The sequence below is a fragment of the Homarus americanus genome, unplaced genomic scaffold (assembly GCF_018991925.1).
Source record: "Homarus americanus isolate GMGI-L3 unplaced genomic scaffold, GMGI_Hamer_2.0 scaffold4896, whole genome shotgun sequence".
NCBI lineage: Eukaryota > Metazoa > Arthropoda > Malacostraca > Decapoda > Nephropidae > Homarus > Homarus americanus.
Genome location: NW_024749657.1, coordinates 10,317,547 through 10,330,638, shown reverse-complemented (window position 1 = coordinate 10,330,638; position 13,092 = coordinate 10,317,547). Strand labels below are relative to the sequence as shown.

At 37.0% G+C, this 13,092-nt stretch overlaps 1 protein-coding gene across 9 annotated transcripts in view; it reads left to right on the top strand.

The window, feature by feature from the left end:
- The first annotated feature begins 2,581 nt into the window (after positions 1–2,581).
- Positions 2,582–13,092, top strand: part of LOC121853405 (gastrula zinc finger protein XlCGF57.1-like) — a 44,714-nt gene continuing 34,203 nt past the window's right edge. For 2 of the 9 annotated variants that reach the window (XR_006086316.1, XR_006086315.1), the window contains exon 1: positions 2,702–2,884. The gene's annotated coding sequence lies outside the window, so the exon portion shown is untranslated. The other 7 variants (XM_042347489.1, XM_042347482.1, XM_042347486.1 and 4 more) reach the window with 6 other exon arrangements.

The window sequence follows — 13,092 nt, the reverse complement described above, 5'->3', positions numbered from 1 at the left end:
ATTCTCCTGTTCTTGTACAACAGTTCGACAACTCCCACAATATCTGGTTGGTGTAGTTTCAGTAGAGTTTCAAACTCCTGTCTCTTATCAAGAAACGTGTCAGTATTAGTGTACATGACATTCAAGCCAGAATTTGTTCTCGGTAACGTCTCTGCTCTTAGTAGTAACCCCCAACCCCCTCCCCCATTCTCAGAAGCTGCAGCATTTCTTCAGATTCATAGTCACCTACAATGTTGTCCCAGTCAATATTTCTGAAGTTGAAATCCCCCATAATGCACAGGTTGTTGTATTTGGCTGCCCTACTCATTTCCTGCCATATGGGCTGAGCTGCTTCTTTTCCAAGACTTGGAGGGCCTGTAAATCACTCCCATAATTATTTTTTTTCTCTTCCTTCTGCTATTTCTACCCATACAGACTCGGTTCCTATTTCACCCTTTATTAAATTATTAATACAACATTTTAATGTATCCCTGACGAAGAGTGCGACCCCTCCTCCCTTCCTACCTTCCCTGTCCTTGTGAAAAAGGTTGTACCCTTCTATGTGGTACTCTGATAAAAAGTTCTTGCTCGCTAGATTCATCCAAGTTTCGGTGATTACTGTGAAGTCTACATTCTGGGTACATACAACCGTGGTGTAGTAGTTCCCTCACAGAAGGTGTTATGAGTGGCTTGAAGTGGTGTAGTAGTTCCCTCTAGATGGTGTTATGAGGGGCCTCACATGGTGTAGTAGTTCCCTCACAGATGGTGTTATGAAGAACCTCACATGATGCCCAAGCGGCGAACAAGCCGATCAGTGGTGAAGAGGGTAAAAGTAAAAGTAACTCATTCACTACGTGGTGTCGTAGCATCATGGGGACAGCATGTGGTCCGGTGTCACAGGACCTCACTCACTTAAGCAAGTGAGGTGTGGTCCCAGGCCTCCCTATCATGAACGGATTAACACATAGCTGGTGTTGTTGAGTCTCACAGGCAGTTATCACTGGGTACCTGGGACCTCACCGTGTGAAGGTTAGCTTGGGTACGATTCAGCTGTTACTGTCGAGTTGTTTTTCACCACTATTCAACACTGGTTCCATTCCTTTCCTAAATGAAATAGTAACTTCTGGCGAGAACTTGTTGATATTCCGGTGGGGAGGAGGGTTCAGGGGAGGGAGTTGGTATGGGCCAACATAACAGTTGACCTGACCTGAAGTATAAACTTTACAACTTCTAATGTATATCAATTAAGAGTCATTTACTAATCATGATACAACCACTCGTAAGGTATGAGGCACATGCCCTTCCTCCGAACCCTACCCCACCCTATACTGCTCTCCAATCCCTCTACACAGCTCCCCCCTAATGCACACTGCCACCTCCATTCCTAGCACACCCCTACAACTCACATCCCCTTTCTAGGTCTTCCCGTTTCTTCACACTATTGTTACATTATTAGGTAAATGTGACAGGCAGACATGTTTATTTTATCAATATTCTGGCGAGGTTTGTACATTTGATTTAATATAAGGATTTTTTTTACTAGCAAGAATTCTATAGATAAATGTACAAGTAATGTGTACACCCTATACAGGGTGCACCAGGTTGCATACAGTAGGAAAATTAATGCAGATTAGGGAAGATTGCTTAACGAATCAACGAAGGAAAATATAATTTTACACACTGACCATTTATAAAATAATTTAATGAACAACACCCTGGCATATGTGCAATGTCGATTAAATCCTTTTGTGAAGCAAATGTATCTATTAGGCGGATCTTAGGGAGACTTTAAAAATTTTGAAAGATTGAAAATATGATTCACGCCGTCTTTTGTGATTCACGGCCACCAACATGAGGGTCATAGCTTCAAGCTCGCCAAGTTGTCCTGCAAAACGACCATAAGTAAATAGTTCTTCACACAGAGGGTTGTAGATCGATGAAGAACCAACCAGCTCAAGCTGTGAAATCGAGAACAATGCTGGGCTTCGAAATATCCGTCAACAATACTACCAAGAACACTGGAGGGTTCCTACATAGGCCATACAGGCTAATGAAGTAAATAGGAGATAAAAGGTCCTTGGTTCAATCCCCGGCACAGGACACATGTCAGACACTACCACACATTGTAGGGTTTCTCCGGCTCCTGTTTTGTTCTTTACTAACACTGGACAACAAAGGTTATAACAAAGAACAAATCAATCACCCGAGTGGCTAGTAAGACAAAAAGTGGTAAAAAGTTGGGAAATGATAATCATACAGTGTGAATAATAGTTTAAGTTTAGGTTACCCATAGGGCTTCCTTCATCATTTTCTATGGTGGTGATGATCAATTGTTAACATCTCGGGTTTTTTTCGGAACATCAAATATAAGTAAATTTTTACTCTATTAAGCAATGAAAAAATTATTGGTGTTAATTTGTTATGTTAAGTTTTACCAATAATTTGTATTTCAATTTATCAATAGGAGGCTTTATTATTTATGAATTTATTTTCAGGGAGTCTTCCATTCTCTTTTTTGTTATTTTGTCATTATATCAAGCTTTATTAATCAAAACTCACTACTAATATCACTTCCACTGAATTTTAATTAATCATAATAATTGACATAATTAGCGGAAATTTACTAACTATTGTGGTGTAGAAAATTGAGGCTGAACTTGACCATCATTTACACATCTTACTTCTCTCGTGGGAGTTATACAGCTAGTGTTGCAAGGTAAGAGCCTAAGTCATCATGTAGGTCCTGTAGAAGGTATTTAGTGGCGAGTTACTTAGAGTTTATCACTAAGAAGACTGAGTAAGACTGAAGTGTCAACGCTCACCCAAACAACGGACGCGCGCACAAGGAACAAGCCAGGGGGGAAACTCTGTCAAGAAACTACTCTCTTATGATAGTTTATACACGGTGAGAATCTTCAATGAGCTAGTAATGAGAATGACTGATAGTGGGGAAGTGTTATGACGTGTGATTGACAGTTGTAAGGTGCTAGGTGTGAGGGGCTGGCTGACAGGTAGTGTGTGGCTCTGTTCTTGTTTGTCTAAGAACGGTCTCCCACCGCCTGTCATAGTGGTAATATTTGCTGGATGTACACTACAGTAAGCAGATATATATATAGCATTGCTTGTAGCCCTATATCAATGTTATTTAGGCAATACTTTGGATGAGTGACGGAGTGGTAGAAGTTTAATCCAGCTCCTGCACACCTGTATTGTGTAGAGACATTTACAGAAGCCCACACACACACCTTGTTAAAATGGGTAACACGATATAGTGATTAGGAATTATGTCTTACCATTTGTTTTGTTATATAATTTGAGATTATAGCTTGTTAAACCTTCCACAGCTAAATTAATTGTACAGTACCTTACCTGGCCATCCCTTATCTGATCTGTGTTGAATTGCAGGAGCTTCACAAGAACCTTTTGTTACTAACCTACAGGACCATTGTCTTGAGGCTGTTGCTTCATGATGTTTAAGGAGTTGGTATTAGTTATCAGAATTTTTTTTTATGAAAATGTACTTTATTTCTTATCTTGGGTAAATGTTTTTATAGATTGGTTATGTACAGTACAGTACAGTGCTGTAAAATGTGAATCTTTACCCAATCATTTTAGACCAGATCAATATTTAATCATCTGTATTTTGCAATGTGACTGAAATAATTAACCATCCTTGTGCATATAATTTATTGTACAATATTGTGTCATGTTATTATCTTATAGTGTTCCACTGATGAAAACTTTTCTTCCTTTGAGAAAACAGTGAATCAAGTGCATGAATAAAAAATAAAATACTTTTTATTTTGCTATTTTTCTTTTGAAGTTAAAATATGTCCATCTGATGCCAATTTTGTGGTTAATGTATTGTTGTCATACAAACACTTTCAGCAACTGCTATATTGTATCATTAATCTGAGATAACATGAACAAATCTAACAATGATGTAATATCTAGTGGTATTGTTGCATTTTCAACCATTATGCAACTGAAGGTTTTTACTTAAAAATTGAATAATAAGCAAGATATGGCATGCCCTTACTTTGTTTACCTTAAAATTAGAGTCATATTGGTGGGTTCGGTTGGTTCATTATGTCCGGTAAATGAAACGACGTGGCATTTGCTGAAATTGTTCAAAGCTATGGAAACATTATTGGAAGTGTTTGCCTTCAAATGACAACAGATCATATGTGAAAAATAGGGTTTGGTAGCCATGGTGGATGGGCGAAGATTATTTTTATGAAGAAAACCATTATAAGAACAAAAATTTAAAAATTATAATTCTTGCACTTGATTTACAGTTTCCTTGAGGAAAGAACGAAGTTATCTTCAATAGGAAACTAATCAAAAATAGATAATGTAGGTGCACTATTATCATTAAATCTTACCAACCACAGTTTTATCTTTAGAAGAATATTTTTATTTGTAATTTGCAAATCTGGAACCTCATGTGTTAAGTTGGTTTTCCTTGTGTTACTTTATGTTGTCGTTGATATATATATAATAATTGAACATTATCTGGCTTTAACAGTAAGAAACCATTGAGTGAGGTAGAGGGTTCATTGCTTTCAGCTTGCTAAAACAGATATAATTCAGTTATTTATAAAGTCACTGAAGCACTGAATGCTCTTATGCAGTGATTTAGAGGAAAATTATTGTACATATTGGGAGATTCCAAATGCTGAAGATACAGAGGAAAATATACTTCCAGTGAAAAACTCAAGGACTTGGAACAGCCTGCTGGAGAGTGCTGTGACGGCACCAAGTGTGAGCTCTTTCAAGACCAGACTTGACCAACACTGGAGCAGGTTCACATACATTCAAGAGCCAGTGCAGCACTTGCCAACAGTGCATAACAGAGACGTGACCGACCGCCCAAGCAGCTAATGAGCAGATCAGTGGCGAAGAGAATAAAGTAAAGAAAAAAATATACCGTACCTTTTTTATTACAGGTATTCCTCCTATACGAACGTTTAAGATAAAAAAATTCGCTTATACAAATTTTCTAAATTACAGTAAACCTCTTTTTCGTGTTAAAAGCTTCCCCTTCTTTTACAAAATTGGGTTCTGCCAAAAATTTAAATCGCACATCCCTGGGAGCCAGCTTGGGCAGTCACATCCCTACTAGCCCCTTCCCTACCAGGCTGAGGTGTGTTATGTTATGTTATGTTATTATAAATTTTCAACTTGTAATTTTGGGTAGACAAACTTAACTTTCATCACTTTTTTTTTTTTTTTTTTTACTGTTACATGCATGCATAATCCTACATAAATAATGTAAAGAAAAAAATTATAAGAAAATTCACTTAATGATTGTTTTTTTATGAACCTAACCCAGTCGTATAGAGAGGGATACCTGTACCACAATACAAGTGCTTTATAAATTGAGTTACTTTTCTTACAGCAAGTTTTTTGTGTAATAAGGTACCAGTAGTCCTCAAACAGGTATCTCATTTAGCAGTCAGGATGCATTCCTGAAAAACAGATTGCTCAATGAACAGAAACAAGAAGTAATATCCTAAACAAGGGATAATGAGGTATATTATCTACGGGATGGCACCTACAGTAATTGGGTAGCCGACTCTCCACCCAGTAGCCTTCGGAGCGGGTGAGGCTGAGCTGTGAGTGATGTTATTGTTCAACTCTTAATTTCGGGTAGATATACTATGTAATTTTCTTAATTTTCTTTTAGTATTCTTTTACATGCACACAGTCGTTCATCCAGAATGTGAACAAAATCATCATAAGGTCAAAAACATCAAGGGAATAAACAGTTCTTACGTGGTCGTCAGTTAGCCAACAGAGCGGAGGAGCGAGGTGCGGCGTATGGGATCTCTCGGCTGTTCTCTGTCTCGTGTCCTGTGAGTCGTGTGATTCTGCTGCCTGTATGCCATGACGTCACATGGGGAGTGCAGCTGGCCACAAACACTGCCTCAATACAATCCTTCATTTCCCACACATACACACCCATGCTCTGCATATTATAATTTTATTTTACAGTACTATACTGTATACAGTAAAACTATAAAATACTGTACTGTACAGGATACAGTACTGTACAGTATTTTCTTTATTTCTGTGCCACATTACAGTATTGTAATGATACTCATTTAAAACACAGAATCCCCAGTTTTTCCGACTTCCCTCCCAAATTTTTCCCGTCACTTAAAGATCACAAAACCGAAAATTGCAGATCGTTAAACAACAAAGGGTGTTAACAATTTTAAATTGCCAAACCGAAATATTGCTAAATAAACAATCTCTTAAGAACGGCAGATACAGTACCTGTATAAGGAATTTCTAGAGGTAATATGACTAAACTAGCAGTTTTGGGAGTTTATTCCCCGAACGTGTTACTTAAATGTACTTATACAGTGGTTTGTAGATCTATTGGTGGAACTGTGAAAAAACTACTTTGTATAAATAGCTACTTAAGAAATGGCTCTGTGGTTCAGTCTTTCTAATATCAGACAGCTTGGTTTAGGGAAGTGCCAAACTTATGAGGACCACAGCAAACTTTTTATCTCTTGAGTAAGTTCATAGCAATTTTTTCACAGACCTGACACTGGATTCATTAACTACAGTTATATACAGTACATTGAAGCAAATTATATCTGATAAACAAAATTCTTATGACTCCCAGTTCTAAATTATTACCTTAAACAAACTTGCAGATAAGAATGTATTAATGGATTTTACCCCCTCCTAGTCTGTTGGAGGTCAAATGTGACCCATAAGCAGTTTTTTAAATCAAGTGAAGGTATAACGCAGGATAGAAAGTTGTTATTTTACAACTTGTTTTTTGTACTGTATTTAGAGCATTCACTGATGCTATTATTTTGAAAAAAGATCTAAAGTTGTCAGATAGTAAGGCACAATTACTACTATTATGTACACCCAATGTTTACAATGAGAAAGTAGACCCTAGGTGTACAAGGTAGGAATAATATACTATTTATGGCTTAGCACTGTCAGCAAGTTTGCATCAAGTTTGACCTAAACAGACTGCATGGTTGTGTATTTTAATATAAAAGAATGATTAATACCTGTAATTTATGTTGTTCTATTAGTGGGGCAGACTTGTGAAACATTTATGGGTTTTGTGGTAAAAGCACCACAATTGGCACAAATATTGTTGAATATGAACTAAAGGATTTCAGATATACTGTACAGTACTGTGCCAAGCTGAATATTTCACCAGAAGCCTGTACAGTGTATGGGAAAAATCAAAGACGGCCATCTCATAAATTGAAAACTTAAATAGTTCCATATCTTTGGTGATACAGCTAGACCCCGACTTACGACGGGGTTAGGGACCCAAATCCAGGTCGTAAGTCCGAATGGTCGTAAGTCTGACAGATAAAAAAAAAAAAAAAAAAATTAAATAAAAATTCTGCAATGAAATACAGTACAGTAAAAGTAATAAATAATGAGGAATGGATACAGTGTGACTGAGCACTTACCTTTAATGTAGTCAGCCGAATGCACATGGGGCCCCCATAATTTTCTAATTATACATGGAGAATACATTAACTGGAAACGTTTCGGTATAGAAAATGCGTGTCATTTGAAAACAAAAAAAAGAAGTCACAACTGCGGCGGTCGTAAGTCCCGACGGTCGTTAAGTCGAAGCACTCGTAAGTCGGGGTCTAGCTCTGTCACATATAAACATGAATGACATATCCTTTTATTTATTCCAATAAAAGGTTTAGAAATCTTCAGGTGCAATTTTATGTCTTTTCCAATCTTTGATTTATACATACAGAGAACACAAGTTCGTTTTTCTTTTTGGTGGCTTGCACATTGAGGTGACTGCCTGGAGAACTCTCGGAGATTTCCACGATGGCAGTGGCTGGATAAACGCTCTGACTCGAGCAAATATTGCTACATCGGGAACATTTCTCAGGTGTTCACACATCAAATAAACAGGACGTACACAGAACTCGTGCAGTGCTTTATCAGTTATCCTTCATAAACCCTATGACTCGTACAGTAGTGAAGAAATTGAATCCATTCTATTTGATGACGAGAAACAAGTTGAGGCATCTGCACAATTTCAGTACAGGTTGTGTTGTGATTTAACAGCAAGTTTGGGACCAGAGCCTTGTTGTCAAATTAAAGCATGAATCACAGACATACCTTTAAACCTGTACCTGACCATATACTGTTCTGTATTTTGGTAATTAATCAATCAAAATAAATATTTGCACTCCTGCTGCAAACTAAGTTCCTCGTGGAACTTTTTCACCTACTGAATAACAATTTCACCTGAAAGTTTAACACCATTGTTCCTACGCTGACGAAACCACTGCATCAGGCATCCTTACTCCTTCCTGTTTCACATGTATACATATTGTCATTCCTTTCTAAGTGTCACTGTCTCCATAATACTTCAGCAATTTTTCCTTTTGCTCTTTTTAATATCCAACACAGTTGAGCTCCCAACACTGTATCTACAGTTCACACAGTTTCAACACTGATATACACTGTACCTTTGTTAATTGGGATTATGACTTAATTTGTATGTTTTTTGTTTTTTTAATGAATTAAACAATTTGATTATAAAAAAGAATCTGAATTAACTGAGCAGTTCTGAAAAGTCAATTATCATTACAGGAATAAATTGTGAAATAGATTAAGAGGAATGAATTATGGGAATAAATTATGAATTATATTAAGATACTGTACAAAACTACGTTTGGTGTGTAACCGGGGTGAGGAGGAGAGAGGGAGGACGACGCTATGCAATTCACCATTATTCCCATGTTATTTAGGTTCATTAGGTGTCGGGTTAATAGAACATTATCAAAAAATAATTAATTTTCTCCCCAATTCAGTCCCAGATGAGCTATTGCGCCATAGTATATTCTCCGTCTCTTGTTTACAGAACAGTAACAGCTGATCAGTAGGTAGTTGGCAGCTACCAAAGAGGGAGGTACTACCGTCTGGGAAGATATTGGAAACAGAATGTGTTGTCTAATGGTAGACCCTGCTGCCATATGTGACCAAGTCCCAGGTTGATGATCTGACTTTCTGCCTCATTTACACACAATTGCAGGGTCTCAATTGTTTCTCTTAAGGTGCCCACACACTATCAAATATGTTTGTCAAACATGGTGTTTGATCATACAAATTTGAGTGTGGGCAAACCAACATGTTTGAAGAAGATTAAACAAGTTTGATATTTTCTCGTCCAACATGACGTTTGTCAAGCATGTTGGATGGTATGTGGCAATGTATGTTCAAACATGCTCAATCGAGTAGCAGTAGCCTTGGCGAGCGCACTGGACTCCCGTGAGTTTTGGAGAGAGTTTATTGAACTTTATAAGCAGTCTCCATCATTGTGGCAAATAAGAAGTGAAGCTTACAACAATAGATCTCTTAACCCTACCTGGTGCAGGTGTCTGGCATCAGTATCTATTACAGTACGTAAAGGAGTGAGTGTTAAGTTCTGGTGACCATTATGGCCACAATGTCATACAGCACAGTTTATTTGTTTTATTAATTCTCCAGTCCTTCTTCCTGTCTCTTAAATATTTTGCATAATTTTTTTCCGTACATTCTAATGAGTTTGTTACGATACTTATGTATAGATATACTGTATAATGTACATAATACAAACATGTATCTGGTGTAGATCTCGCGCATCTGTACATAATCTATAGTTTGTAATGCAGTGTGTTAGGGGCGACTGTAGGCTGAGGAGACCGTTATGGCCAGGTTATCGTACCGCATTTTTTTATTTTATATTTCTTCCTGTGTCATAAATAATTTACATATTCTTCAATACATTCTAACGAGTTTGCTACGATACTTATATATAGGACTTATGTATAAGTAATATGCTAACTGTATAAATTTATACAAATCAAAATTGGGATTGTCGACTTGTAATCTTATAGCTATTTGATTTGATGTAAGTAAATAAGAGTGACACAGACAGTACAAGGAAAATTTTCAGGATTATCAAGAAAATTATAAGATCATTTAGTGTATATTATGTTTACCTATAAATGTTTTATAAAGAAAGTGTTTAGCTACTGTAGAGCAGTGAGTTCTAGGCTTGGGCAAACAGTATTGGCCAAATATTGTACAGTAAACTTATTTGTTTCTTTACTTCCTCTTTCATTAGTCAGTGACATATGTTTGTTTCTTTACATCCTGAAGAATTTACAACAATAGTTATGTGAACAGTTACTGTTGCCTGGCTCTCACATTATATATACGATGCCAAGTCATACAACTATAGTTAGCAGGCCTACCATATTGTCCTTGTTTCCTTGTTAAGAGTAAATAGAATTTCCATTGGCAGCATAACTATGAGTGAAAATCTATTACCGGTACTTGGTTATTGGACTATGTACGCTCTCCCAAAAGAGTATTGCCCCCTCCCGGCCTGATGTATTTGGAAATGAACGCAGTAACACGCGCACAACAGTCTCGGTTCGATTGGTATTTCTGATTGTGAGGAGTTGCACCTTTCGTTCTTTCTTCGTGCACCTGCTGTCACCGTGATACCTGCAGTATACCACCTTTTCTCTACATAACGTAATGAAATAGAATGATTTGTGGTACCATAATGAAAAACTAATAACGTCACGGGTAACCCCTCTGATTTATGCACCTTAGATACTATTTCAGCCTCGGGATGGGTTGCCAAATAGGAATATAACGTTACTATGTTTTCATGAACCGAGGTTAAAGTGGAATCGCTTCAAATGAAATATGAAACGCTATAATCCGATATTATATTCATTTGCCATATCCAGTTATATTAACATTATGGTTCACTGTATTTCGATATTATTTCAACTTCAGTTAATGAGGTAATATAACGTATCATCTCATGATTGGTGCTGGCAACGGAACATTATCTGATACACACTATGAGGTGATGTGGTCAAGTCCTCCCTTGGAATTGACAGTCACTATGGAGACATCACAGGCAACATGAGAGGGTGGATATACTAAACATTGATAGGTAAAAACTCTAATAATAAAATTAAAAAGTAAAAAACATCTCTGAATATTGTTTTCATTTCCTAGAATGCATTGTCATTGCCTCACCTAACCTAGTGTTATTATTTGATAGTCATTAGCACTATATTACTATTATACCTATTACAGTTACAATGAGGTAAACATAATGATAACAATCATTGATTTATAGCTATGCTGTTATTCAGAAAGTGACATCTCTCCATGTCTGTCTGTTCAAGCCGTGTCTTCCAATGAGTCTCGGGTACTAGTGTTGGCCATGGATTTCCAGCAGAAAACACCCATTATATGACCGTCGTTGATATATTATTCGATGCATTAATATCATTACGGCTGTATATTATTCTATTAAAGATGGAGTACAGTGATTCACCATAATTACTTCAAATGTCAGAAATAATAACTGGCAACTCACAGACACTAGGAAGGCAGGTCTACCAACATAATGCAGGGATCACATTTAGTTATCAGAAATATTCATCCATTGTGACACATTGTATCAATGAGGAAAGGGGCCAATACTTTTTGGGAGAGTGTACATATGCTTAAATATGTAAAATAAAATATATTAAGAAATTCAGAAAGTGAACAGGGTAAATTGAAGGGAAAAATTTTAATGTTTTTTTTTAAATATCAGAGTACAGTATGGAAAAATGTGATTATTGTGGCAGTTTTGAGAGATTATATGGCTTTTAGTGCAGAACGTTTGTGCCAAAATTATGAAATGGAACTATTAGTGGAGGAAGGGTTATGAATCTTTCATCTTGAAATACCAACGTATTTTAAAAGACTGACAGAAACAACTCGCAGTCGGCCATGATTTTGCATATAGGGATATTGAAATACCACACGTGTATATGTACAATAGGAAAATTTACTATGGTGAAAAAAATTTACAATAGCTATAAGTATTTCCACACTAATCTGGCCCATAAGCCACGCCCCTTTTCTATACTAATAGGTGATTGGTTCATAGAAAATTCGAACTAAATGTGTTCACAATTGTTAAGCAGACCTGCTATTATCTAAAATAATGTTAATTATCTGAACTATCAAAATGCAAATGATTTCAAGGCATAAGCACTTCAGAGAGGGTGTTAGAAAATTTTTAATATTTATCATAAAAGTTCGATAAAAATACGAGCTTGTACACGCGCAGTCTAGGGGGAGGTAAGACGCTCAAGGGAACCAATCGGTTATTTGTAGCTATGGACGAGGGGCGTGGCTTATGGGCCAGGTTAGGGTATAGGACTTTAGAGCCGTGAGCGTTAATCACACGTCTGGCAGAGTGTGTTGGCAGCACCGTCTTTCTCACAACTGTTCGTCCGAGTTTTATATTGTTTCATGTTCATTTTTTTTTTTTTTACCATAAATCCAATAAAAGAGAATTCATTGGACGGAAAAGACAATAATCACTAAGTAATTAGGTTGTTTTTCATATTTTCATAAGTTTTGTAGGAGAATTAAGGAAGTCTGTGTGTATATAGCTAAATATGTACCAAGGAATAGGCTGAGAGAGGGGCTAAAAGAGCCCCGTCCAGCGCCAGGTAATGTTAAACAAGAATGTTATGGAAAATTAGCAGAAAAGATGAAATAAATCATCCCTACTGCGACCAAGGCAACTGTGACTAAGAGGATTAATTCCTTCAACACCAGCTACAGGAAGGAATTATAGAAAGCTCTTATAATCTTGAGATGATACCACTAGTTCCTTTAATAGGGCATCAGGAGAGAACTTTGGTCTTTTTCTGTGCCATTCCTTCAGCCATAATTTTCTTTTTCGTTTTTCTTTAAAGTCTCTGTTTCAAGAGCAAGTATAATAGTAATACAGGCTGCCTCCTTACTCATGTTGTCACCCAGTGTTGAGGCGGCGAGTACCAGACGCCAACTGAAGTTTGATCATTGTGGTTGTAAAGTGTGTGGCGATGTATGATCAATCATCATGTTTGACAAACATATTTGATAGTGTGTGGTCGCCTTTATTTTGACAACACAGCATACATACAGGTACAGGTTGTACCTCTCTAGTCCGGCATTCTGTGGTGCGGAAACTCCCGTGGTCCGGAACGATTCTAGTTTGTCCAATAGGTAGATAGGCAGCTTTTTTTTTTTTTTTTT